Source organism: Lathyrus oleraceus, chromosome 7 (assembly GCF_024323335.1).
Source record: "Lathyrus oleraceus cultivar Zhongwan6 chromosome 7, CAAS_Psat_ZW6_1.0, whole genome shotgun sequence".
Classification (NCBI taxonomy): domain Eukaryota; kingdom Viridiplantae; phylum Streptophyta; class Magnoliopsida; order Fabales; family Fabaceae; genus Lathyrus; species Lathyrus oleraceus.
Window position 1 is genome coordinate 474,032,758 of NC_066585.1, and position 25,222 is coordinate 474,057,979.

Below are 25,222 nucleotides of genomic sequence, written 5' to 3' on the forward strand. Positions count from 1 at the left end.
AAATCTTCCTCTTTAGGTTCGGACAACAAGGTGCCTAGCTTAGGGACTTGGTGAGGCAGGGGTCCTATCTGGACCTCTTTCCAATCTTCGATTGGGTTAGCATGACGAGCTCACTCGCTACTTCCAACTTGTTTAGGTAACATTCTTGGGCGTGTACTTGGCCTCCCTTGGTCGTACCCAATGTAACACCCTAAACTCCGAAACTTATAAATAAAGGATTACTCGACAATTTAAGGTGTCACCGATGACAACCATTCAACAAAGCATAAACATTTTTTAAAACACGTAATGAAAAAGTAAACAACATACAACACATGTCATCATATGCTGACCTTCACTTAGGGTACCATCGTAGCAGAATCATATTAAACACGGTAATAAAACATATCGACTTTAAATTGGGTCTTATAAAGACTTAGTTTTTCACAAAATTATTTCAATATCCCACTCTCAACAACTTCAAAAAAACACAACATAATAGTTATTAAACTTCGACGAGACAAGTAAGTTGACATCAAAGCATCGTTCGCCACCAATGTTATAGAATCAGAGCATAACGACTAAAATAAAAGTGGTAACTAATGAAAATAACTCCACAAGCTATTTCCTACTCACAATAGCAACTCTAGTCTTGTGTATCTGCAAGATTTCCATGGTGGAGAACATCAAAGTAAAGGGGGTGAGAATTTACATCAATAATTTAACGATATAAACTGTAAGGTAGAATTCAAACATTTACTCATATAACAACAATCATTCAACATCATTCTAACACCCAATCCATCCACACACGTCAAGCAATAACATATACATCATTTAAATTATGCAATGAGACTCGTAACTCCAACCAGACTCATATACATGTGGTTCCATATCATCATTAATTAGTTCACTATGGAACCGGGTTCACCCTGCTCGAACCTCGAATCCACCTTGCTCGGATTCGTAACAAGTCACTAATCCAGCCTACTCGGATTATAACTTGCCTATTCCATCAACAACAATGACATAATGAATGCATGCCACAACATGTCAATGCAACAACAACATAATGTTTAAAGTCCCCTCCCGGCAAAAAAACATACATTGACCCAACGATAATAGTTCCCCTTCCAAAATATCATCCCACAACAACATACTCACAATTCAACAACATAACTTATGCTCATTCAGCAGTATAGCATCATCAAAATTCACAATAATTAACACAATATCAACATCATGTATGCACATATCCATCATTCATCAAATAATTCACAAATTTGATTAAATATCATGTTTAATCGTTAAGTCATACCCAACATTATTTAAACAGATCTAACTGAGCATAACAGTATCCAAAACATTCACAAAAGTCAAAAAATCGAAATCTACAACTTAATATCATATAAACAAGTAATTGCGTCCACTGCATACTTGTGACGGGTTACACATCACAGAAGTGATGCCTGCCACCGACCTCGAAACTTCAGAACGCCACTCATGTGACGACCAGCTTGAAAGACAAGCCTGGGCGGTGTGACGGGTTACCCGTCACGATCGTGACGTCCGTCAGCGCCATGAGGTTTGCATAATTTCATCTTCTTCAATGGAGTTCAAGGCAGAACTCCAAATTCTAATTCAGACCTCCAAAAACATTACCCACATATTATATGTTCATCAACAATACCTAATTTCATCAAATCAACACATTTAGTTCATGGTTTTCATAAAATTATGTTATTCCCAAAACCTTCAAAATAGCAACAATGGTGATCATATGATAACTCATCATAAACAACAAATCAATCATCAATAACAAAATTTTATTAAAATCCCAGAGCCCAATTGGAGGTTAAGGACTCCTCAATTCTACCCCTCATGCATAAATCCATTATTGAGATAGTTTTCCCCCTTACATGGTTATCCTAGCCATGCAAAAATTATGGTTTGATGAGTCTTCTTCCTCAAACTCTAAGCATTTCCTCTCCTCTTTGTCTTCTAGTCTCTTCCTCTCAAATTTCGTTTTCACGTACTGTTTAGAATCCTCCCCTAAACCTAGGTTATTTTCTAACTTATATAATTAGGGTAATCTAGTTAAAATTATAAACTCACTTCTCACTTATTAACATTCTCACTCCTTCCTCCCCTCTATTTTTTATAATTCTCAATTCAACATAAAACTCTATATTTTATATTTAATTAATTTAATTAAAATAAAATATTATTATTTTAGTTACTAAAATAATTTCTAATAATTTTAGCCCACTTTCTAGCAATCCCTAATTACTCCTACACTCTTATCTCGAGGATACACACACACACACACACACACACATCACCCCAATTAATTCAATCATTGCACATGATAATTAAACTAAAATACAATTAAATCAATTAAAATAATAACTCAAAAACCATGGTGTTACAACTCTCCCCCACTTAAAGAATTTCCCCCCTAAAAAATTACCTTAAGTAAGCAGATCGGATATGACTTCCTCATCTGGCTCTCAAGCTCCCAAGTCACGTTTCCACCAGTTGGTCCTCCCCAAGCTCCTCGTTCTAGGACACAAACCCTTAACAAGTCTTCTAGGGATTGGATAGTCCTTTTTGTCTTCCCATCTGTCTGCGGGTGATAAGCAGAACTTAAACGTAGCTTCATACCTAAAGCTTTCTGCAAACTCTCCCAGAACCTCGACGTAAAGCCCATATCCATGTCAGATACAATATTGGATGGAATCCCATGCATACTGACAATCTTCACAATATATAACTTTGTTAGCCTCTCTAATGGATAGTTAAGTCGAATCAGGATGAAGTGCGTCAATTTAGTAAACCTATCCATAATAACCCAAATGGTACCACAACTATTCATTTGCCATGGCAAACCAGACACAAAGTCCATTAAAATGTTGTTCCACTTCCACTCAAGGATAGACAACAGCTGCATCAGAACCAGCAGCTTCTGAAGTTCAATCTTTTACTTTTGGCAAGCCATACAAGCTTACGTGAACTCAACAATCTCGTTCCTCATTCATGGCCACCAAAAAAAATTCTTTAAGTCTTGATACATTTTAGTTGCACTAGGATAATACTGAATCCATTCCTATGATTGATCGCGACTTAGTGAGTCTATCGAAATATCTAATTGCAAGTGCACGGTTGTATCGCGTATTTTTAAAAGATATTGATTCCACAGGGACCAAAAATCAAACTTATAGCTATCTATTGGTGCTATATAAATCTAAGGCTTATGAAAATTTGATTTAGGGGAAATTAAAACTAAAATTATAATAAAGTTTAGAAAATATATCAGAAAGGAGAGACCGGAATATGGATCCCGGTGTACTTCAGGGACTCAATAATTTATTGGCATGGGATAATGTATTAAATCAATTTTCAGTAAAAAAATATTAATTTAAAAACCTTTATCTTACACTCTCGTGTTGTTGACTCTAGCTATATTTCTAGACGATATGTTTTCTCTCACTAACCCACATGAATCAGGAAATACTTTTTTGAAAACCAATAAGTTATAATTAATCTTAAAGCCCTCTCATTGTGTTTAGGATTAATGTCCAATTTTTACTATCTAGTTCAAGCATCACACTCTCATGATATTGACTCAAAACCTTAATTCTTTCATTCTCGTGCAAAACTTTTTCAGACTTAAAATTAAAAATCAAAACCATAAAATTAATTTATAAAAAGGTTTACGCCAACTTATTATCGAGTTTCGTTGGAACGAAGGTCCTCATATATCAGACTTAAAACAATTTAGCCGGACATGACATTAAACATAAACATTTTATCCGGACATGATATTAAACATAAACATTTAACTCATGGTAATGGATATTAACAACAACATTGCAAGTAAATAAACTTCAAACAAATAGAATTAAATTAAAGCAATTATATATAGAACCTAAAAAACTGAAATTGATACGGGAATAACTTCGAGTGCACATAACGGAATGGAGAATAACTTCTAATGCCAACACGATTACTTTGATCCAAGCTTACAATAAAAAAAATCCTAAAATCTATGATATGATAGTCCCAAAATGCGAGAGCTCTATCACTTTCGAATGTATTTTCTGCTTAAAACTAAGAATAAAACTTATGCGTACAAACTTGGATTCCTAAGTCTTCTAAAAGCTCACAATTTATAGTGTAATAGGTGTTGAACTGAGTCCTGGTCATGTAAACTTCGTGGGATAAAAATACGGAGGACTAGGGAAAAACTCATTCTTTCTGTTGTAATTTTTCAGGGGCCGAACTTTATGGCGGTTGCCGCGAAGCTTGTGGCAGTCACCACAAGTGCAAAGTTGTGATTTTGGCCTTTTTGATATGCATGGAGAACGCCATGAGGCTTATGGCAGTCGCCACGAGCCTTTGATTGTGTTTTTTTCATTCCTTTTTCCTCTCTGGTGGGCTCCACATCTGCATAGTCATGGAGGACGCCATGTAGGTGGCCATCAGTGTATTTTCCCCATTTTTCGCCGTTTTTGTCCGGTTTCTTGATAAATCGACTCTTACTCGTAAGGTATCTGAAATATGCATAAACTACCAGCATAACACTATAAAATGCATCAAATGATACTAAAATATGTCCAAACCGAGTCAAAATAAACTATGTACTTCGGTGTTATCAAACTCTCTCACACTTAAACCTTTGCTTGTCCTCAAGCAATTGCCACACATATGGAAAAGAGTTTTTAAAATTATGCAGCATGTAGAAACCAAGACTCATGAAAATAGTTGCAATTGGATACTCATTCTAGGCTATAAACTCAATTACGATTAGAATTGCATCAATATGTGCTAACTTCTTCACTAAGGACATCGTGGGAACACAAATCTGCATGGTGCAGACATAAGTCTCCCTCCTACACAAACCAATATGAATCATGTTGTCATATCTAAGCCTAATTTACTCATCTTTCTCTATCTTTTTTCATTCCAATGCAATCACATTAAGCCCGTTATCCTTCCACACTCATAGCAAGATAATATATATATATATATATATATATATATATATATATATATATTATATATATATATATATATATATATATATATATATATATTTTTTTTTTTTTCTTTGCACTTTGGCTTGATTAATATCACCAAAAGAGGCTTGTACTCTTAGGTTATATGACCGGGTAAGGGTCACCTAACTTAGAAAGAACATCCTTATTAATTTGGTGTTTCTTTTTCTCTTTTAAGCTTAAGATCATACACTTATTTGCATGGACTTATTGCATAGTGTGTGTTTGGGATGGTGCTGACTGCTGAATAAACTACTTAAGGAAAATTAAAAGATGAAAGTTTAAAGCTACGACATGACAGATACTCAAATTAATATTCATATTAGGGAGATTCAAGGTGTTAAAACGATATCGATATTGTAAAGTTTTCCCAAGTTTATATATCCTAAGTATTTCTATAGCCTTAAACTTTCAAAATATGCATTGTTATTCTAAGTCAAAAAAAATTGTATGGCTCAAGAAAGTGGGGGAATCAATAAGCAACAGAAAACCATGCATAAAGACTCGACATCACATGCAATGACTCTACTAATAGTACATAGAAGTAAAAACAGATAAAATCCTAACATCATGAAGTATACAAAAAAAAATCTAACTAGAAAGCAGTAAAGATGAATGCGATAAAGTTCCTCTCTCACACTTAAACCAAACATTGTCCTCAATTGCACATCATTTGTCATATTTGTCTGAAAGGCTTGCATCTGACCCATATTCTCCATCGTTGTTGCTTATTGTGTTTGAATTTAATCTATATGTTGCATCATACCTGTTTGTTGTTCATGCATATCATATATCAAGTTGTCCCTCTCGACGTCTATGGCATTCCGGGCACGTATCTCATTGAGTATATCATTAAGTGTGGCATGCGTAGCTCCGGTGGAAGTACCTACAAAATGGTTAGAAAAATGTATGGTGTGTGTAGGTGAAGCAAGAATATATGGTGAGTGATATAGTGGAGACTGGTGTACAGGGGAGACTTTCTCTCTCTGATCATACTCATCATCGGTAGCGTCATTAGCAGTGGCATTCTCATGAATGTCCATGGACTCCGGTCTGACTTCAACACCAACATTCAGGTTATAGATCCAATTTGCCCTCACTCGCACATCGGTGCGGTTTGGGCAAGGTAAGATAATACTAGGCACCTCTCTGTTGGCTATCATCAGTGAATACCTCCCATCCCTCATGTTCTAAATTAACCGCATATGGCAACATATATCAATATTTATAGAGAGCATGGGTAGATGATCAAGCGTAGCAAGCTCCCTGTGTAGGTCTAGGGCGCGACCTATGGTTGTAATAAGTACTCAAATGGAAATGGTCCCCTTATTAGTGGTGCGAACCGCTTGCATGTGGGCCAACAAAAACAGGGTTGAATTAACCCGTGTGTGCTCAAAAACAGAGTATATGTAAAACAACTCCTTAGTATTAATTCTACTTTTATTTTTCTGACCAAAAATGGTGCGCACCAACATTTGGAGAAAATAGCATATGGTCAGGTTACGGATTTGTGTCGTGTTGTTGCCCTCAAAACTATCAGCCCGGTTTCCGGTTAGTTATTCCCATAATGGACCAACTTCATGTGGCCAATCAATATCTATGGGTGTTTCACGAATAACACCCTCTCCATGAGGAAACTATAGAAAGCCAGTCATTTGTTTAAGATTAAACTCATATTCTTTATTGAACATACATAATTTAACAGTGCCTATTGTGCTGGCAGTCCAACTTTGTGTAGTGTATTCTAAAGAGCTAAGAAACTCTAAGGTTAAACTAACATAAGCGGGATCTCTGTATGCATAAAAATGTGTCAAACTTAATCTATCCATCATCCAATATACACTGTTATATAATCCTAGACTACGCAAGCAAGAGTCATCCGCATACCTGTCGGAACAATGTCCCCGTTCAGTAGAACTTCATAGTGCTTTTGCTGCTTTTGTCCGTCTCTGCCTTCCCGAAAGATTACTCCATTGAAATCAACATTTCGTCTTTGAGTCATTGTTAAAGTTTGTAGATGAGGTATGGTGAAGAGAAAAATATGTAAGAGTGGGAGTGGTGAAATGGTGATGGTAGGTATTGGTTTAAATAGTAATGAGAGTGGAAGGTGAAAGAGTGAATAAATAATAAGGGATTTTTAGGAATATGGAGGAATTGAATGTGCTAGATGAAATGGGTTAATAAAGGAAGTGAATGGGATAGTTTGGAAGTTGAAAGGATAAAGTGGAAAAGGCAACAATTGAGTTTAAATATGGTTTTCTCGTTTCTAGAGTTTGTGGCGACCGGCATAAGGTGTGTGGAGAACGCCACGCTTGATAAATTTGGGCTTTCTGGCTTTAGAGTATGTGGTGAACGCCATAATGGGTGTGGCGACCTCCATGTCCTCTAGTGCGCTTGGAATTGCTCTTTTGGGCTTCTGTACTATTTTTGGCATACGTCATTGTTAGTGGTGCAAAATTTTCTTTTTGAAAATTAATGGATTAATGAATAGTTAAAATGCATAAAAAACATAAGGGAAAATATCATAACATAACATGAAAGAAAAATTGGAAATTGTGGGTTGTCTCCCACGCAGCGCTATGTTTTATGTCGACAACTCGACAAAAATTTTAAAAATGATTCCTAAATTAGAAAGCATAAAAATCCTAAACTAGAAAAAACGTGAAAGAATATCCTCCCCCACACTTAAAAGGAGCAGTGTACTCACTGTTCAAACGGAAGGTAGGAATGTTGTAACACTTAAACAAAAATCAGCCACTTCGTCAGACAGTGGGATGTAAGAATCTGCGGATAGAGTAGATCTCCTGATAAATATGATCGAACTGCTCATGTGTCACATCCATAAAACTGTGGAAATCTAGGTGAATGGTGGCGACATCATCTCTAAGAGTAGCAACGTCTGTCCTAAGGGCATCGAGTGCACTAGCATGATTGACTGAAGGAATGACACGAGCAACAAAGGCATGCGAAGGAGCATCAGAGAGAAGGGTTGGATGGTATTCATAGGCAGGAGGGGTCTTAGGTAGAGTGGGTGATTCGCTCTGACCTCCTAAGTCATATATCCAGTTATCTCGGTTGTGCACATTGGTCCTCTCATGGTTAAGCAAAGTAAAATGGTGTACCACCTCATTTCTAATCAGAAATTCATACATATTAGGTCCTAGGTTTCTTATAAGCCTATGGTTGAAGCAGAATACTATGTTCATTGGTCAAATACCTCCTAGAGGGGTCAAATGGGAAAGTGGGGTTTTAAGACCGATAACCACATCAATCCTTGTAACAAGGCCTCCCTATCAGGATAGGTCTATGGGTAGCATGTGCAATTCTATCTAGGTTAGCTAGCATAAAAGTGGCAGCATTAATTGGCCTAAATTGAAAAACAAAAAGTATGATAAATAGCTCGTCTCTGGACACAGAGGTAATGCTCTCTTTTCCCCGAAAAGGGTATAGGCTAGGATCATGTGAAAATATCTGATAGTTGGGTTATGGATACTGTTGGAGCCCATGGAGTAGGGATCAGGGTATGAGCTCCCATAAATGCTACCCCAAAAGTAATCAAGTTCATTGTCCATAAGCCTATCTTCTTGTGCTTTAGTAAAAACGTCAGGGCCACTAGGGAATCCTAAAAGGCCATCCATCTCACGGTGGTTAAAGCGATAGGTATACCCAAATAACCTAAAGGTGGTTAAGCCTTTATTAAACCTCATCCCATGATTTGGATCATAGAAGAAGGAACTCAAAAACTCAAGGGTTAGTTTGTGGTAGGTACAAAATCTACTCGTTACAGCAAAATTGTCCCAACGAATTTAGTTAAGCATAAAACATACACTCTCTCTAATACCTAGGGTTTACATAGTCGGGCCATCAAGGTACTTAGTTAGTTCCATTTCTCTCTGAAACAGAACCTCATAACACTGCCTTTGGGCCTCGTTTCTGAAAGTTATCTCCATATTATCGATATTCTGCATCTCTAAAGTTAGTAGGAAAATTAGCCTGGTAAGAATGTAGCCTGAAAGGAGACATGAGTCAAGTTAGTACTGATAAAAAAAATATGCCGCTCATTATATCGGGGAAAAATAAGATTTAAAAACCGTGGGTTGCCTCCCACGCAACGCTTCATTTAATGTCGGTAGCTCGACATAATTATGAAATTTCTAATTTTGTGAAAGAGCGGGTAACTCTTTTTGCTGTAAACAAGTATAGTAATCTCTGTTTTTGACACAATGATAGTGTTTAAGTCTCTGCCCATTCATAATGAATGCCTCATTAGATTTACCTATTATCTCAACGACTCCATTTTGGAAAACTTTGATAACCTCAAAAGGTTCGTACCATCTGGAATAGGGTTTTCCTAGAAAAAGTTTTGATCTAGAGTTGAAAAGGAGAACTAATTCACCATCTTTGAATTCCCTCCTTGCTATACGTTTGTCATGCCACTTTTTAGTTCGGTCCTTATAGATTTGGGCATTCTCATAGGCGTCTAATATTAATTCTTATAATTCCTGAATATCTAATATTCTCTTTTCACCTACGACAACCTAGTCCATGTTTAGGCCCTTAATGGCCCAATAAGCTTTATGCCCCAGCGCAACCGGAAGATGGCAGGATTTACCATATACTAACTTAAATGGGGTGGTTACTATGGGATTTTTGTAAGCTGTTTTATAGGTCCATAGAGCCTCTTGAAGTTTAGAAGACCAATCTTTCCTGGATGTTGTAATAGTCTTCTCTAATATTTTCTTGATTTCCTTATTGGAAATTTTAACTTGACTACTTGTTTGTGGGTGGTAAGGCGTTGCTATTCGGTGTCGGACTCCATATTTAAGCAACAGTTTTTCCAAGATTTTTGAAATGAAATAAGATCCACCGTCAGTAATGACGAGTATAGGCACACTGAATCTAGGGAAGTAATGTTCTTGAAAAGTTTAATCATGACTCGTGCGTCATTTGTAGGAGAAGTTATAGCCTTGATCCATTTCGACACATAGTCAACTGCAACGAGTATAAATTTGTTTTCGGATGAGGATGGGAAAGGGCCCATAAAATCAATACCATATACGTCGAAAATTTCCACTTTTAAGATGTTTTTCAATGGAATCTCGTCACGTCTAGAAATGTTTCCAGTGCGTTGGCACAGGTAACATTTGATAACTGTGGTGTAGACATCCTTCCATAGGCTAGACCAATAGAGGCCAAATTGTATGATCTTTGCACAGGTCTTGGACGTGCTTGCGTGCCCTCCATGTGGTGCAGTGTGGCAATGGGTTATAATATTATCTATCTCTTCTTCAGGTACACATCGATGGAAAATACCATCGACGCCTCTCTTGAATAGTATGGGATCATCCCAATAATATTGTTTTAGGTCATGGAAAAACTTTTTCTTTTGTTGGTAAGTTAATTCAGATGGAATTGCTTTGGCAGATAGGTAGTTGACAAAGTCAACATACCAAGGGATTTTGGAGTGAGCATATGTGCCTTCCACAATTTCTTCATTTATAATTTTGGAGTTTCCTGTTTCGCAAGGATCATGTTTTTTAGAGCATTCAAATGTGTTATTTTCTAAATGGGCGATAAGTCGACCATATGGGAAGTTCTCATTGATGGGCACTTGGTCAACTTTTACATTATCGAGTCTAGAGAGGTGATCTGCTACAATGTTCTCAGTCCCTTTCTTATCTTTGATTTCTAAATTAAACTCTTATAGTAGTAGAATCCATCTTAACAGTCTTTGATTAACATCCTTTTTACTTAATAAGTACCCAATAGCGGTGTGGTCAGTATAGACAGTTATTTTAGCTCCCACTAGGTAAGAGTGAAATTTATATAATGCAAACACTACATCAAAGAGTTCCTTTTCTGTGGTGGCATAATTCATTTGTGGCTCATCCAAGGTTCTACTCGTATAATAAATGACGTGAAAATTCTTATCTTTTCGTTGTCCCAAGACATCATCGACGATGAAATCACTTGCATCACACATTATTTCAAAGGGTTCATTGTAATTTGGAGGTTGTATAACGGGTGCAGAGATCAAAGCTTCTTTGAGTAGTTGAAATGCTTCTAAGCATTTGCCATCGAAGATGAATTTAATGTCTTTCATCAACATACCAGTTAAGGGTTTAGTTATATTAGAGAAATCCGTGATGAAACATTGTAAAAACTGGCGTGACCTAAGAAACTTCGTATTTCTCTAACGGTTTTGGGAGGTTGAAGGTTTTCTATTACTTCTATGTTTGCCTTATCAACTTCAATCCCCTCGCCTGACATATTGTGTCCAAGTACAATTCCTTCTTGAACCATTAAGTGGCATTTTTCCCAGTTAAGTATAAGGTAGACTTTTACACACCTTTCTAGTACCATTTCCAAGCTTGCAAGACATCCTTCAAAACTCTGCCCGCAAACTAAGAAGTCATCCATAAACACTTCCATGATGTTATCTATAAAATCTATAAAGATCTCCATCATGCATCGTTGAAATGTTGCGGGGGCGTTACATAATCTGAACGGAATTCGTCGATAGGCGAATGTGCCATAGGGACATGTGAAATTGATCTTCTCTTGGTCATCATGGTGAATTGGGATTTGGAAAAATCCTGAATAGCTATCCAAATAACATAAATGAGAATGCCTAGCCAGTCGTTCAAGCATCTGGTTGATAAAGGGTAAAGGGAAATGATATTTTCGGATGGCTTTGTTCAATTTTCTATAGTCTATGCACATTCTCCACCTTGTCTCCACACGCTTTTCTATAGCTTCGCCTTTGTCATTCTTGACTATTGTAACACCTCCCTTTTTAGGTACGACATGTATTGGGCTGGCCCATTTACTATTGGATATTGGGTATATAATTCCTGCCTCTAGTAGCTTTAGTACCTCCCTCTTAACTATATCACTCATAATAGGGTTTATTATCCTATGGTGTTCTCTTGAAGTTTTTGAGTTTTCCTCTAACATAATTCGATTCATGCACACAGAGGGATTGATCCCTTTGAGATCACAGATGTTGTATCCAAGGGTGGTAGGGTACTTCCTTAAAACATACAATAACTGCTCAATTTCTTTTTGATCTAAGTATGCGTTGACTATTACTGGGTGTTCAAGCTCTTTATCTAGGAATTCATATCTTAAGTTTTTGGGAAGCGTCTTAAGTTCTACATAAGGTTTCTTCGGGCAAGGCATGGGATTGGGAGTTAGTGCGAGGCATTCTCTCAACCTGCCATCCACATATGGCTACACCATTAATCATCTTCTAATATATGAGGTGCTGGAATTTTTAGGACTTCAGTATCCTTAGGTGGTTCCATCTCCATTTCCTTTATACATTCGTCGATGATGTCTATGAAATAACAAGTATAATCTATATCAGGTGCCTTTAGAAATTATGAAAGAATGAATTCGACTTTCTCCTCATCGACCTCGAAGGTTAGTTTTCCTTGTTTCACATCAACAATGGCATCAACAGTGGCCCAAAAGGGTCTTCTTAATATGATTGGAATGTTGGAATCTTCCTTTAAGTCCATTATTATGAAGTCTGTGGGAATGTAAAAAATTGACCAATTCGTATTAGAATGTTTTCTAGCATACCCACACGAAATTTAACAGAGCGGTCATCTAGTTGGAGAGACATTTTTGTGGGTCTTAGTTCGCCTAATTTGAGTTTTTCACAACTCGAGAGGGGGATTAAACTGACACTAGCTCCTAAGTCACAAAGGGCTTTGTCTATGACAAATTTTCCGATTACACAAGGTATGCAAAAACTACGTGGGTCTTTTAACTCATGGGGCATGTTGTTTTGAATGAGGGCATTACACTCTGCAATAAGTGTCACTGTCTCATTAACCTCAAGTTTCTTCTTATTGGATAGGAACTCTTCAAGAAATTTGGCATAGGAAGGCATTTGTGTAATAGCTTATGTAAAGGGTATCGTAAAATTAAGTTGTTTCAGAATCTCTATAAAAAATTTTAGCCGACCTTTGGTTTTGGATTTAGCCAATCTTTGAGGATAAAGAATGGGTGGCTTATATGGTGGTGGAGGCACGCATAATTTCTCTTTCATGACTGTCTCTTTGGTTTTATTATCCCGCCCATGGTCATTGGGTTCATTGTTTGTTACCTTTTTGGTTTCTTTTTCATTTTGTTGAGACATGGACGGATTTTGAATTTTTGGATCCACTAGCCCATCTGACTCTGTCCCACTTCGCAGTGTGATGGCATTAGCATTTCCTTTAGGGTTAGGTTGTGGTTGGACAGGAAATATTCTAGTCGAGGTTGTTGTTCCTGCTTGTTGTTGGGCTACTTGAGAAATTTAGGTTTCTAACATTTTATCGTTCGTGTGAACATTCTGGTTTGTAAACTCTTTGTTCTGTTGGCTTTGGTGTGCAATAAAATTCTCCATCATTAGTTTGAGGTTTGAGTTTTAGGTGCTTGAGGAACAGTGGGGGCTCCTTTTTGTTAACCTGGAGGAACAACAAGTGTTGGGTTTGGAGCAAACAACGCGTTGTTGTTCTTATAGGGGAAATTTGGATGGTTCCTCCAACCAGGGTTATAAGTATTGGAGTATGGGTTTCCTTGGGCACAGTTTACTTGGTCGGAGAGAATTCCAGCCAATAGGTGGCATTCGGGAGTGTTGTGTCCAGGGGTTCCACATAACCCGCAATTAGATATTGCAGCAGCTACGTTAGTTGTTGGAGTTACGATCAAACTCTTGATCTTCTTAGTGGCATTAACATGGTCTATGTTACTTCGTACATTCCTAACTTTATCAGTGGTTTCTCTGTAGAAATTCACTCACCTCCCCATTGATAGTGGTTTTGCGCCATATTTTTATGAGTTGATAGGCATCTTTGTAGGGTTTATCCATTAGAGTGCCGCCAGATGTGGCGTCTAAGGTTAGTTTGGTGTTGTATAAGAGACCATTGTAGAAAGTATGGATAATCAGCCATGGCTTAAGTCCATGATGTAGGTAGAGCCTTAACATATCCTTGTATCTCTCCCAAGCTTCAAAAAGAGATTCGTTGTCTTTTTGCCTAAATCTGTTGATTTGGCTTCTTAGCATAACCGTTTTGCAAGGTGAGAAGTATCGTGCTAAGAAAACTTTATTCAATTTGTTCCATGTATTTATGGAATTATATGGTGGATATTTGAGTTAAGCTCTGGCTCTATCTCTCAAAGAAAAGGGAAAGAGATGTAATCTTATGGCTTCGGGATCGACACCATTAGGTTTCAATGTGTCTGTGTACTACACAAACACTGACAAATGAAGGTTCTGGTATTCTGTAGGGTTACCAGCGAACTGGTTTTGTTGCACATCTTGCAACAATGAAGGTTTTAACTCGAAATTATTTGCCTCGATGGCAGGAGGTGCAATGCTCGAGTGTGGCTCTTCTTCAGATGGAGTAGCATAGTCCTTGAGAGGACGTTTATGATTTGCAGCCATATCAGGAGTTGGGATATTGTATTCTAAACAAAGTTGTCTAACTCGGCATCTTAGAATAAAATGCTTGATTCCCTTTATGGGTTGTATTAGCTTGTCCCCTGAGCTACGAGTGTTTCGAATACAACCGACCAATAAAAGGAAAAAATAGTTGCCTTAGTCTATATTGCGCAACAACGGAGTTACGATATTAACTAAATTAGTCTCGGGCAACGGCGCCAAAAACTTGATCGCGACTTAGTGAGTCTATCAATATATCTAACTGCTAGTGCACATTTGTATCGCGTAGTTTTAAAAGATATCGAATCCACAGGGACCAATAATCAAACTTATCGATATTTATTGGTGCTATGTAAATCTAAGGCTTATGAAAATTTGACTTAGGGGAAATTAAAACTAAAATTAAAATAAATTTTAGAAAATATACCAGAAATGAGAGACCGGAATGTGGATCCCGGTGTACCTTAGGGACTCAATAATTTATTCGCGTGGGTTAATGTATTAAATCACTTTTCAGTAGAAAAATATTAATTTAAAAACCTTTCTCTCACACTCTCGTGTTGTTGACTATAGTTATACTTCTAGACCATATATTTGCTCTCGCTAACCCATATGAATCAGGAAATACTTTTTGAAAACCAATAAGTTCTAATTAATCCTAAAACGCTCTCGTTGTGTTTATGATTAATGTCCAATTTTTATTATCTGGTTTAAGCCTCACATTCTCATGGTATTGACTCGAAACCTTAATGCTTTCACTCTCGTGCAAAACTTTTCAGACTTAAAGTTAAAAATCAAAACCAAAAAAAATAATTTATAAAAAGGTTTACGCCAACTTATTTTCGAGTCCCATCGAAACGACGATCCTCACATACCAGACTCAAAACAATTTAGTCGGACATGATATTAAACATAAACATGCAATTCATGGTAATGGAAATTAACAACAACATTGCAAGTAAATAAATTTCAAACAAGTAGAATTAAATTAAAGCAATTATGTAAAGAACCTAAAAAACTGGAATTAATGCAAAAATGACTTCGAGTACATAGAACGGAACCGAGAATAACTTCTAATGCCGACACGATTACTATGATCCAAGATTGCAATAAAAAATCCTAAAAGATATGGTGTGATAGTCCCCCAATGCGAGAGCTCTATCACTTTCGAATGTATTTTCTGATTAAAACTTATGCGTACAAACTTGGATACCTAAGTCTTCTAAAGCTCACAATTTATAATGTAATAGGTGTTGAACTAGGTCCTGATCGTGTAAACTTCGTGGGAGAAAAATATGGGGGAATAGGAAAAGACTCATTCTTTCTGTTGCAAATTTTCAGGGGCCGAACTTCATGGCGGTCGCCATGAAGCTTGTGGTGGTCGCCACGTAGGTGGTCGTCAGTGTATTTTTCCCATTTTTCGCCATTTTTCCCCATTTTCGTCTGGTTTCTTCATAAATCGACTCTTATTCGTAAGGTACCTGAAACATGCATAAACTACCAGCATAACATTACAAAATGCAACAAAGTGATACTAAAACATGTGCAAATTGAGTCAAAATAAACTATGTGTTTCAGCGTTATTAGTGATCTTTCTCAAGAATACTTTTCTTAAGTTCATGCATATCTGGTACACAAACTCTATCTCTGAATCTTATCATACCATTCTCATCGATTCTGAAATCACCACCTTAGCCTTGATTAATCGACACTAATCCGTCAACTAATCATAAGTCGATCTCCTTATCTTCTATGATCTATTCAAGAATACCACTAGCCAACTTCAACATGCCCAACCTCACGCTGCTACGAGTCATTTCACATACTAAACTCAAATCTCGGAACTATCCAATCAACTCTAACTCTCTAACTATAAGCATCGACATATACAACGACTTTCTACTTAAAACACCAGCTACGACATTGGCTTTACTAGGATGGTAATTCAAACCAAAATCATAGTCCTTCAGAAATTCAAGTCACCTCATCTTCCTCATATTCAACTCTTTCTGATAAAATAAGTACTTTAAACTATTATGATCGGTAAACACTTCAAATTTGGAACGAAACAGGTAATGCCTCCAAATCTTAAGTACAAACACAACGGCGACTAATTCTAGATCATGTGTAGGAAAAATCCTCTCATTAACCTTCAAGTGTTTAGAACCGTAAGATACAACATGTTTATTTTGCATCAGCACACCACCCAGACCCATCATGGAAGCATCACAATACACAACAAAAGACTCACTAGGATTCGGAAAAATCAATACTGGAGCCGACATCAACTTCTTCTTGAGTTCAATAAAACTCTCTTCGCATAAGGCATCCCACACATATGCTTGATCCTTTCGAGTCAACTGAGTCAAAGGCATCTCCAACTTCGAAAATCCTTCAATAAACCTTTTGTAGTACCCAACCAAACCTATAAAACTTCTTATCTCAGTAACATACTTCGGAGTTTTCCATTGTATCACAATATCAACCTTCAACGGATCAACAACAATACCTCCTTTAGAAATTACATGACCTAAGAAAATCACTTATTTCATCCAGAACTTACACTTAGATAACTTTGCATACAACTTCTTTTCTTTCAAGATTTGCAACACGATTCTCATATGCTCCACATGATCCTTATTTGACTTCGAATATATCAGAGTATCGTCGATGAACGCAACCACAAACTGATCTAGATACGTATGGGAAATTCGGTTCATGTACTCCATGTGTGTTAGATACACCAAACAACATCACAAAATACTCGTAATGACTATATCTCGTTCTGAATGCAGTCTTCAGAATATCCTCTGGTGCTTCTCAAATTTGATGATAACCTGACCACAAATCAATCTTGTTGAAAACAAAAGTGCCAACTAATTAATCCGTTAGATCTTTGGTTCTCGAAAGTGGATATTTGTTCTTGATAATCAATTTATTTAGTTGTCAATAATCAACATACAACCGCATGTTACCATCCTTCTTCTTAACTAACAATATCGGCGCTCCGCACGGTGAAACACTCGGTCAGGAAAACTTCTTCTCAAGTAAATATTCCTATTATTTATTCAGCTCACCCAGCTCTAAAGCGAACATTTTATAAGGAGCCATCTACACAGGACTAGTATCAGGTACTAAGTCTATAGTAAACTCAACCTCGCGCTCTGAAGGCAAATCACTGATATCATCAGGAAACACTTCGGGAAAACCACACACAACTGGCATCTCTCTCATCATATCTTTACTATTGATTCCCAAAGCAACAAATATAGTGAACACTTGTTCCTCCTCTTTCAAACATCAACTTTCCATCTCCTCCCATCTTTGGAAACATCACAGTCTTGGAAAAACAGTTGATATGAACACGGTTGAACTTCAACCAGTTCATTCCAAGGATAACATCAAGTTGACTCAACTATAGACAAACTAAGTCCATCCTGGAACTCTTACCATAAATAGTCAGTGGACACTTCAAACACACTAATGAAATAGTTATTGAACCATTGGTTGGGGTATCAATAACCATACTTCCAACCATATATATAACTTTAAATCCAATCTCTTAGCATAATCAAGCGAAATAAAAGAATGTGTTATACCCGTGTCAATAATAACAATCATAGGGATACTATTGATAAAACATGTACCTCGAATCAACCTATCAGCACTAGTAGTCTCTGTCCCAGACAAGGCAAAAACCTTTCCTCCATACTGGGCCTTCTTCGGCTTCTGGAAATTAGTATTGATATGACCTTGCTCCTCATAACTGTAGTCAGTTACAACATTACCTTTACAATCAGTGATGAGGTGCCATGTCTTCCCACACTTGTAACACTTCTTCTCAGCACTGGAGCACTCATTGGCACAATAACTATCACATCACACCTATAACTTTGGACCGAAGCAGTAGTTCCTCCCCCACTTGGCTTCTTCTTAACTATAGCTTTCTATTTCGCTTTGTTAATAATAGTCACATATGACTTTCCACTAAATTGTCGCCTCCCTTTCTTTTCCCTATACTATTGTAGTGAGCAGATCAGGCTTTAATGTCCTCATCATATATTCTGTACGTATTCACCAATACAGAAAAGTGATGGATCCCCTAGTAACCAACAGCCTTTTTAATCTCAGGTTGCAGCCTGCTTTCAAACTCGATGCACTTCAAACCCTCACTAGTAACACTATTATAATACAGACATAATTTCACCAGTTCCTCAAAATTTGCAGCATACTCTGCAACCATCGAATTTCCTTGCTTCAACTCAAGGAATTCAATCTCATTCTTGCTACATACATCCTCAGGGAAGTACTCTCTAGAAACTGCACTTTGAACACAACCCAGGTAACCTTAGTACTAGTAACCTCTAGTCTCTGACGTGCGTTATTCCACCAATCCTCAGCTTCCTCAGACAACATGTGAGTACCAAACAATACCTTCTTCTCTTCATTACATATCATTACTCGGAAAATCTTTTCAATCTCTTTCAGCCATGCATGAGCACCCTCCGGGTCATATCTACCCTTGAACGTCGGTGGGTTATTCCTCTGAAATTATCCCAAGCCACAAAACTCCTCACTGACCTAATTTTATTGCCCACGCAGTGCCTGAGCCATTGACTCTAAAACATCAACAATTGCGCGATAATTTCTTCCAACCATTTTGCACACCATCAAACAAACATTGGAAGAAACAATACATCGACAATGTACACACACATGTAACATACTAGGGAACAATAATCATTCAAAAAATTGGTCGGACGAACCGACTTGCTCTGATACCACTATGTAATAACCTAAACTCCAAAACTTATAAATAAAGGATTGCTCGACAATTTAAGGTGTCACCACCAACAACCCTTCAACAAAGCATATACATTTTTTAAAACACGTAGTGGAAAAGTAAACAACATACAATATATGTCATTGCATGTTCACCTTCACTTAGGCTATCATCGCAGGGAAATCACATTAAACACGGTAATAAAACATATCGGCTTCAAATTGGATCATATAAGACTTAATTTTTCACAAAATGATTTCAAAAAGGATTTCAATACCCCACTCTCAACAACTTCAAAACAATGCAACATAATAGTTATTAAACTTCGACGAGACAAGCAATTCAACATCAAACGTAATAAAAGAAACATCGTTCGCCTATAGTGTTACAGAATCAAAGCATAGCGACTAAAATAAAAGCGGTAACTAATGAAAACAACTCCATAAGCTATTTTCTACTCACAACAACAACTCTACTCCTGAGTATCTGCAAGATGTCCATGGTGGATAACATCAAAACAAAGGGGGTGAGAATTCTCCTCAATAATGTAACGGTATAAACTGTAAGGTAGAATTCAAATATCTAATCATACAACAAAAATCACACAACATCATTCTCACACCCAATCCATCCATATACTCCAAGCAATCACATATACATCATTTAAATTATGCAATGAGACTCATAACTTCAACCAGACTTATATGTGTGTGGTACCATATCATCATCAATTGGTTCACTAAAGAAACGAGTTCACCCAACTTGAACCCCGAATCCACCCTGCTCGGATTCGGGAAAAGTCACTAATCCACCCTACTCAAATTGCAACGTGCCTCTTTCATCAACAACAACGACATAATCAATGCATGTCACAACAGGTCAATGCAACAACAACATAATGTTTAAAGTCCCCTCCCGACAATAAACAAAACATGCATTGACCCAACCATAATAGTTCCCCTCCCTAACTATCCACAACAACATACTCACAATTCAACAACATAATTCAGGCTTATTCAGTAACATATTATCATCACAATTCACAACAATTAACACAGGGTCATCATCATGTATGCACATATACATCATTCATCAAATAATTCATAAATTTGATTAAAAATCACGTTTAATCGTTAAGTCATACCCAACATCATTTAAACAGAGCTAACTAAGTATAACAATATCCAAAAAATCCAAAAAATGTTGAAAAATCAAAATCTGCAACTTAATATCATCAAAACAAGTCTTTGTGTCCACTGCATACTCGTGACAGGTTATTCGTCACAGTAGTGACGTCTGTCACCGACCTCAAAACTCCAGAACCTCACTCATGTGACGATCGACTTGAAAGACAAGTTCGGGCAGCATGACGGGTTACCCGGTCGTGACGCCCGTCAACGCCCCAAGGTCTGCAAAATTTCATCTTCTTCAATGGAGTTCAGGGAATAACTCCAAATTCTCAATTCAGACCTCCAAAATCAATCCAGAAACATTACCCACATATTATATGTTCATAACAACACCTAATTTCATCAAATCAACATATTTAGTTCATGGTTTTCATAAAATTGTGTTATTCCTAAAACCTTCAAAATAGCAACAATTTTGATTTTACGATAACTCATCAAAACAAAAATTATCACACATCATAGTACACGAATTTCATCACCAAATCATCATCACAAACAACAAATCAATCATCAATAATTTTTTTAATTAAAATCCCAAAACCCCATTGGAGGTTAATGACTCCTCAATTCTATCTCTCATGCATATACCCCTTATTCAGATAGTTTTTCCCCCTTACCTGGTTATCCTAGCAGTGCAAAAATTCTTGTTTGATGAGTCTTCTTCCTCAAACTATAAGCTTTTTCTCTCCTCTTAGTCTTCTAGCCTCTTCTTCTCAAATTTTGTTTTCACGTACTATTTAGAATACTCCCCTAAACCTAGGTTATCTCCTAAATTATATAATTAGGATAAACTAGTTAAAAGTATAATCTCATCTCTCACTTACTAACATTCTCACTCCTTCATCCCCTCTATTTTTAATAATTCTCAATTCAGACCAAAACTCTCTATTTTCCATTTAATTAATTAAATTAAAATAACATATTATTATTTTAATTACTAAAATAATTCCTAATAGTTATAACCTACTTCTACCAATCTTTAATTACTCTTACACTCTTATCTCGAGGTCATACACCCCATCATCCAAATCAATTCAATTATTGCACATAATAATTAAATTAAAATATAATTAAATCAATTAAAATAATAACTCAAAAACTAGGGTGTTACACTCACGTGCCCATCAGGCAATGGATATTTTAAGCTTAAGTGGCATGTGGACATGACCGCCCCCAGCAGATTGAGGGAAGTCTCCATAGGATGACATTATAGGGGCATGGCGTCTACTACGAGATACATTACTTTTATGGCCCTGACGCTCACCTCTGAGCCTACTGTAGTTTCAAGAGTGATATAGCTCTTGACCAGTACTTGCTTTCCTGATAGACCAATCAGAGATCCTTTGCAAGATCCAATGTTTTGGTGATCTATCTGGAGCCCCTCGAAGGTACTCCAAAATAGAATGTTTGTAGGGCTGCCAAGGTCGATTAACATTCGTTTCACATCCTAATTGGCGTGGCTAATCGTGATGACCATATGATCATTGTTATGGAAAGTATGTTCATAGTGTCTTCTCTCGAAAAGGTGATTTCAGACTCTTAGTTTGTACCAAAGACGATGAGGACTTTTACGGATGTGATGTCTACTACTAACACCTCTCTTGTGTATCTTTTTCGGGAGAAATTAGATCCCCTTCCCCACCGATGAAACCTCCAACAATGGTGTTAGTGGTCTTCTTGGAATTTCACTTGAGTATCCTCGTGAGAAGATGGTGAGTACAACTTGTGATATGATGATATATGTGTGTGGCATAGGTCAGTTTTATCGAAGTCCTACAGTGAACGCCAATTGTACTGGATACAAGCATAATATATGTAACAACCCCTAATAGATAAGGGTTGTTAGAGGCTTTAAGATTGTTAGGGTATTAAGAGCTAGCTCATGTGAGGTGAGAAGTTGTTATATGTGTGTATTTTTTGGTGTTATTGCTCTTTCCCTTTAGTATCATGGTACTAATGTATTTATAGTCCTCAATGGTCTTTAATCAAGTGACTTAAGTCTCTCTAGAATATAACAACCTTCGCAAGAATGGGTGGGTGATATCCTAAAATTCAAAAGATGTAGTTAACCCTCACGACTTCCTAGGTACCGACGGTTAAACCTGTGTATGCTCCACCCATAATCGTGCGTTATGGATGAAGAAACGGGAGTTGGACGATGAATCCATACTAGTGGCAATTGAACTAATAAAAGAGCACTTGAACTAAAAAAGGGATGACTCAGAGAAGGACAAAGTGTATACCCTCATCTCACCCTCATTCAAGGTCTTCTCCAATTATGTCACAAATATCAGAAACTTATTTAAATGAGTCCATTATAAGCCAAAGTATCTGGAACTTGTTTAAATAAGTTTATGCCACAAATATCCGAAACTTATTTAAATGAGTCCATTATAAGCCAGAAAATTTTACCTTGTACCCCTACAGTTAGCCCCATACCCCTACATTTAAATTTTTTTGACCAAAATACCCTCATATAAATAGGGTATATTTTCCATTTCAATTTTTTTTTACCATTTTCGTTGAAGAGTTCCGGAGAAGAGAAATATTTGGATTTTTTGCATTGTAAATCGGAACACTCAGAGTAAGTCTTCTGGTTCATTAAATGTATACCGGAACACTTCTCTAAAGAGTTCCGGTTTGTTGCCTTTTAGGGGCACTGAACCAAAAGTCTTTGAGAAAGTCTTCCGGTTTGGATTGTTGTATACCGGAAGTCTTTCTTAAAGACTTCCGGTTTGGATGATGTATACCGGAACTCTTTAAGAAAGTGTTCCGGAAGGCATTTTGTTTTTTACTAACCGGAACTCTTCTTTGAAGTGTTCCGGTACGTAATTTTTTTTTATTTTTTTTTAAATTTTAATTATTTTTTTAAACATTTTTTTTGCAGTGGTTCGAAGAGAAGGTGCAGATGGTAGGATTCCAGTCCGCACGTTAGATTGGGGTGCATCTTCATCTGCAGCGGAGCCGGCTGGATATCCAGGAGGGCCGTACGATACGTCTCTTTTGGTGAAGTATGAGCATCATGTTGCTCGACATTTATGGTTCGGTGAGGTAAGTAAACAGGCTATATTTGAAAATGAATAATAGTTGAATATAACATATTTTGTTTTCTAATATGTCTTTTAATTGTTTTTAGGAAAGAGGTCCAAAGAAAGAGTTGAAGGTTGCTGGACATGGACTGAAGTTGACTTCTAGGGTTCCATTGGCTCTTCCACCACAGATGGAGAGTTGGGTATCTAGATCCGGTTTATCTTCACTGCAGAGAACCAGTTTGAACAAGATAGACACAAATCTTGTCTCTACATTTTTGGAAAGATGGCATCTAGAGACATCTTCATTTCACATGCCGTTTGGTGAAATGAGCATTACTTTAGATGATGTCGCATGTCTACTTCACTTGCCCATCAGGGGTATCTTCTGAAGTCCTCAGGATGTGACTGAAGAGGTAGCTGTTCAACTTGCTGTTGACTACCTAGGAGTGTCACGGAGTCAGGCACAATCACATGTTCGTAGCTGCAGGGGGTCGTATTACAAGTTGGAGTGGTTATACGATTTATTCGTACAGCATAGAGCTGCTTCCAGCTGGGCATATGCGACTAGAGCATATCTATTGATGTTGGTGGGTTCCATCATATTTGTCTGTGATGGTTGAGATTGCCTTTGTAAAGATTGAGATGCCTTATCAACATACTCATGATACGAAGGGTCCCTATAAACATCATATTCTGCTGGTTTTTTCCCTTTTTTCTTCACTCCTCCTTTGGTTTTTATTTTCTCAGGTGGTGGACACAATGGAGTCATTGTTGGGTATGCTAGTTCACATACCCTACTCTTTAATGCCCTTTTCCCAATAACATCTAATGACCTAAATCGTCTCCACAACTCATCCATTGCAGAAGTCATATATCCACCTCTGATCCATCATCTTCACCTACCTCTAACTCAACTTCCATAGTTAGTTTCCTCCAATGAACACATACAAAATAACACATAAAAATTACATAGAAATAATATCAGATATAAAAATAACACATACAAAATTATAAGACGTACTGATTAGTCGTTGTGTTACCCAAATGTAGCACTCGATTAATCCATGCTCCAACAAATCTATGCCTATATGGAGTCAACCATGTGTCTTTCACATAATTAATAAATCCACTACAATCAACACATACTTGCTCAAGTTGATGCAACCGCTGACCATACTCAACCTCATCACTAGCCCAGACAACTTCCATCCATAATGTGTCTATCGTCTTTTGCAGGTCATTCACCACATGTTGTTTGCATTTGGCACCAACGTGTTTGTTAATGTGAAATCTACATAGCAAATTAATCAAGCTGGGAAACACAACTTCAATTGCGTTCATCAAAGCAAGATCTCTATCTGTTGTAGCGGGGTATTCGTTACCATTAGAGATATTGACTAAATCTAAGGTAAATCATACAAGTCGAGTCGCCACCGCACTTCTATTTATCCAAAGGAATGATTAGAAAGCGAACAAAAACCTAATAGTTTTAACAAAAACTAGTAAAAGAAACAGAGATCTGGGTAAGGGGGTTGGTTATGCAATGGGAAGGTGTTAGGCACCCAAAACATCCTAGGTACTCCTAGGGATCCCTTTTCATACTTGTGAAGGTTGTTGTCTTGTGAAAATTTTGTTTGTGCAAACATGATTGAAGGGATGAGAAGAGAATGTACAAGTTATTTACATTTTGTGTTTGGATGGATGAACCCATTGCCTACGTACCATCTTATAAAAAGATTAGGATC

At 37.1% G+C, this 25,222-nt stretch overlaps 1 non-coding gene across 1 annotated transcript; it reads left to right on the top strand.

The window, feature by feature from the left end:
* The first annotated feature begins 13,987 nt into the window (after positions 1-13,987).
* Positions 13,988-14,094, top strand: LOC127108863 (small nucleolar RNA R71). Its single transcript, XR_007796365.1, has one exon. It is a non-coding gene; the product is annotated as a small nucleolar RNA R71 (small nucleolar RNA).
* Positions 14,095-25,222: the final 11,128 nt, after the last annotated feature.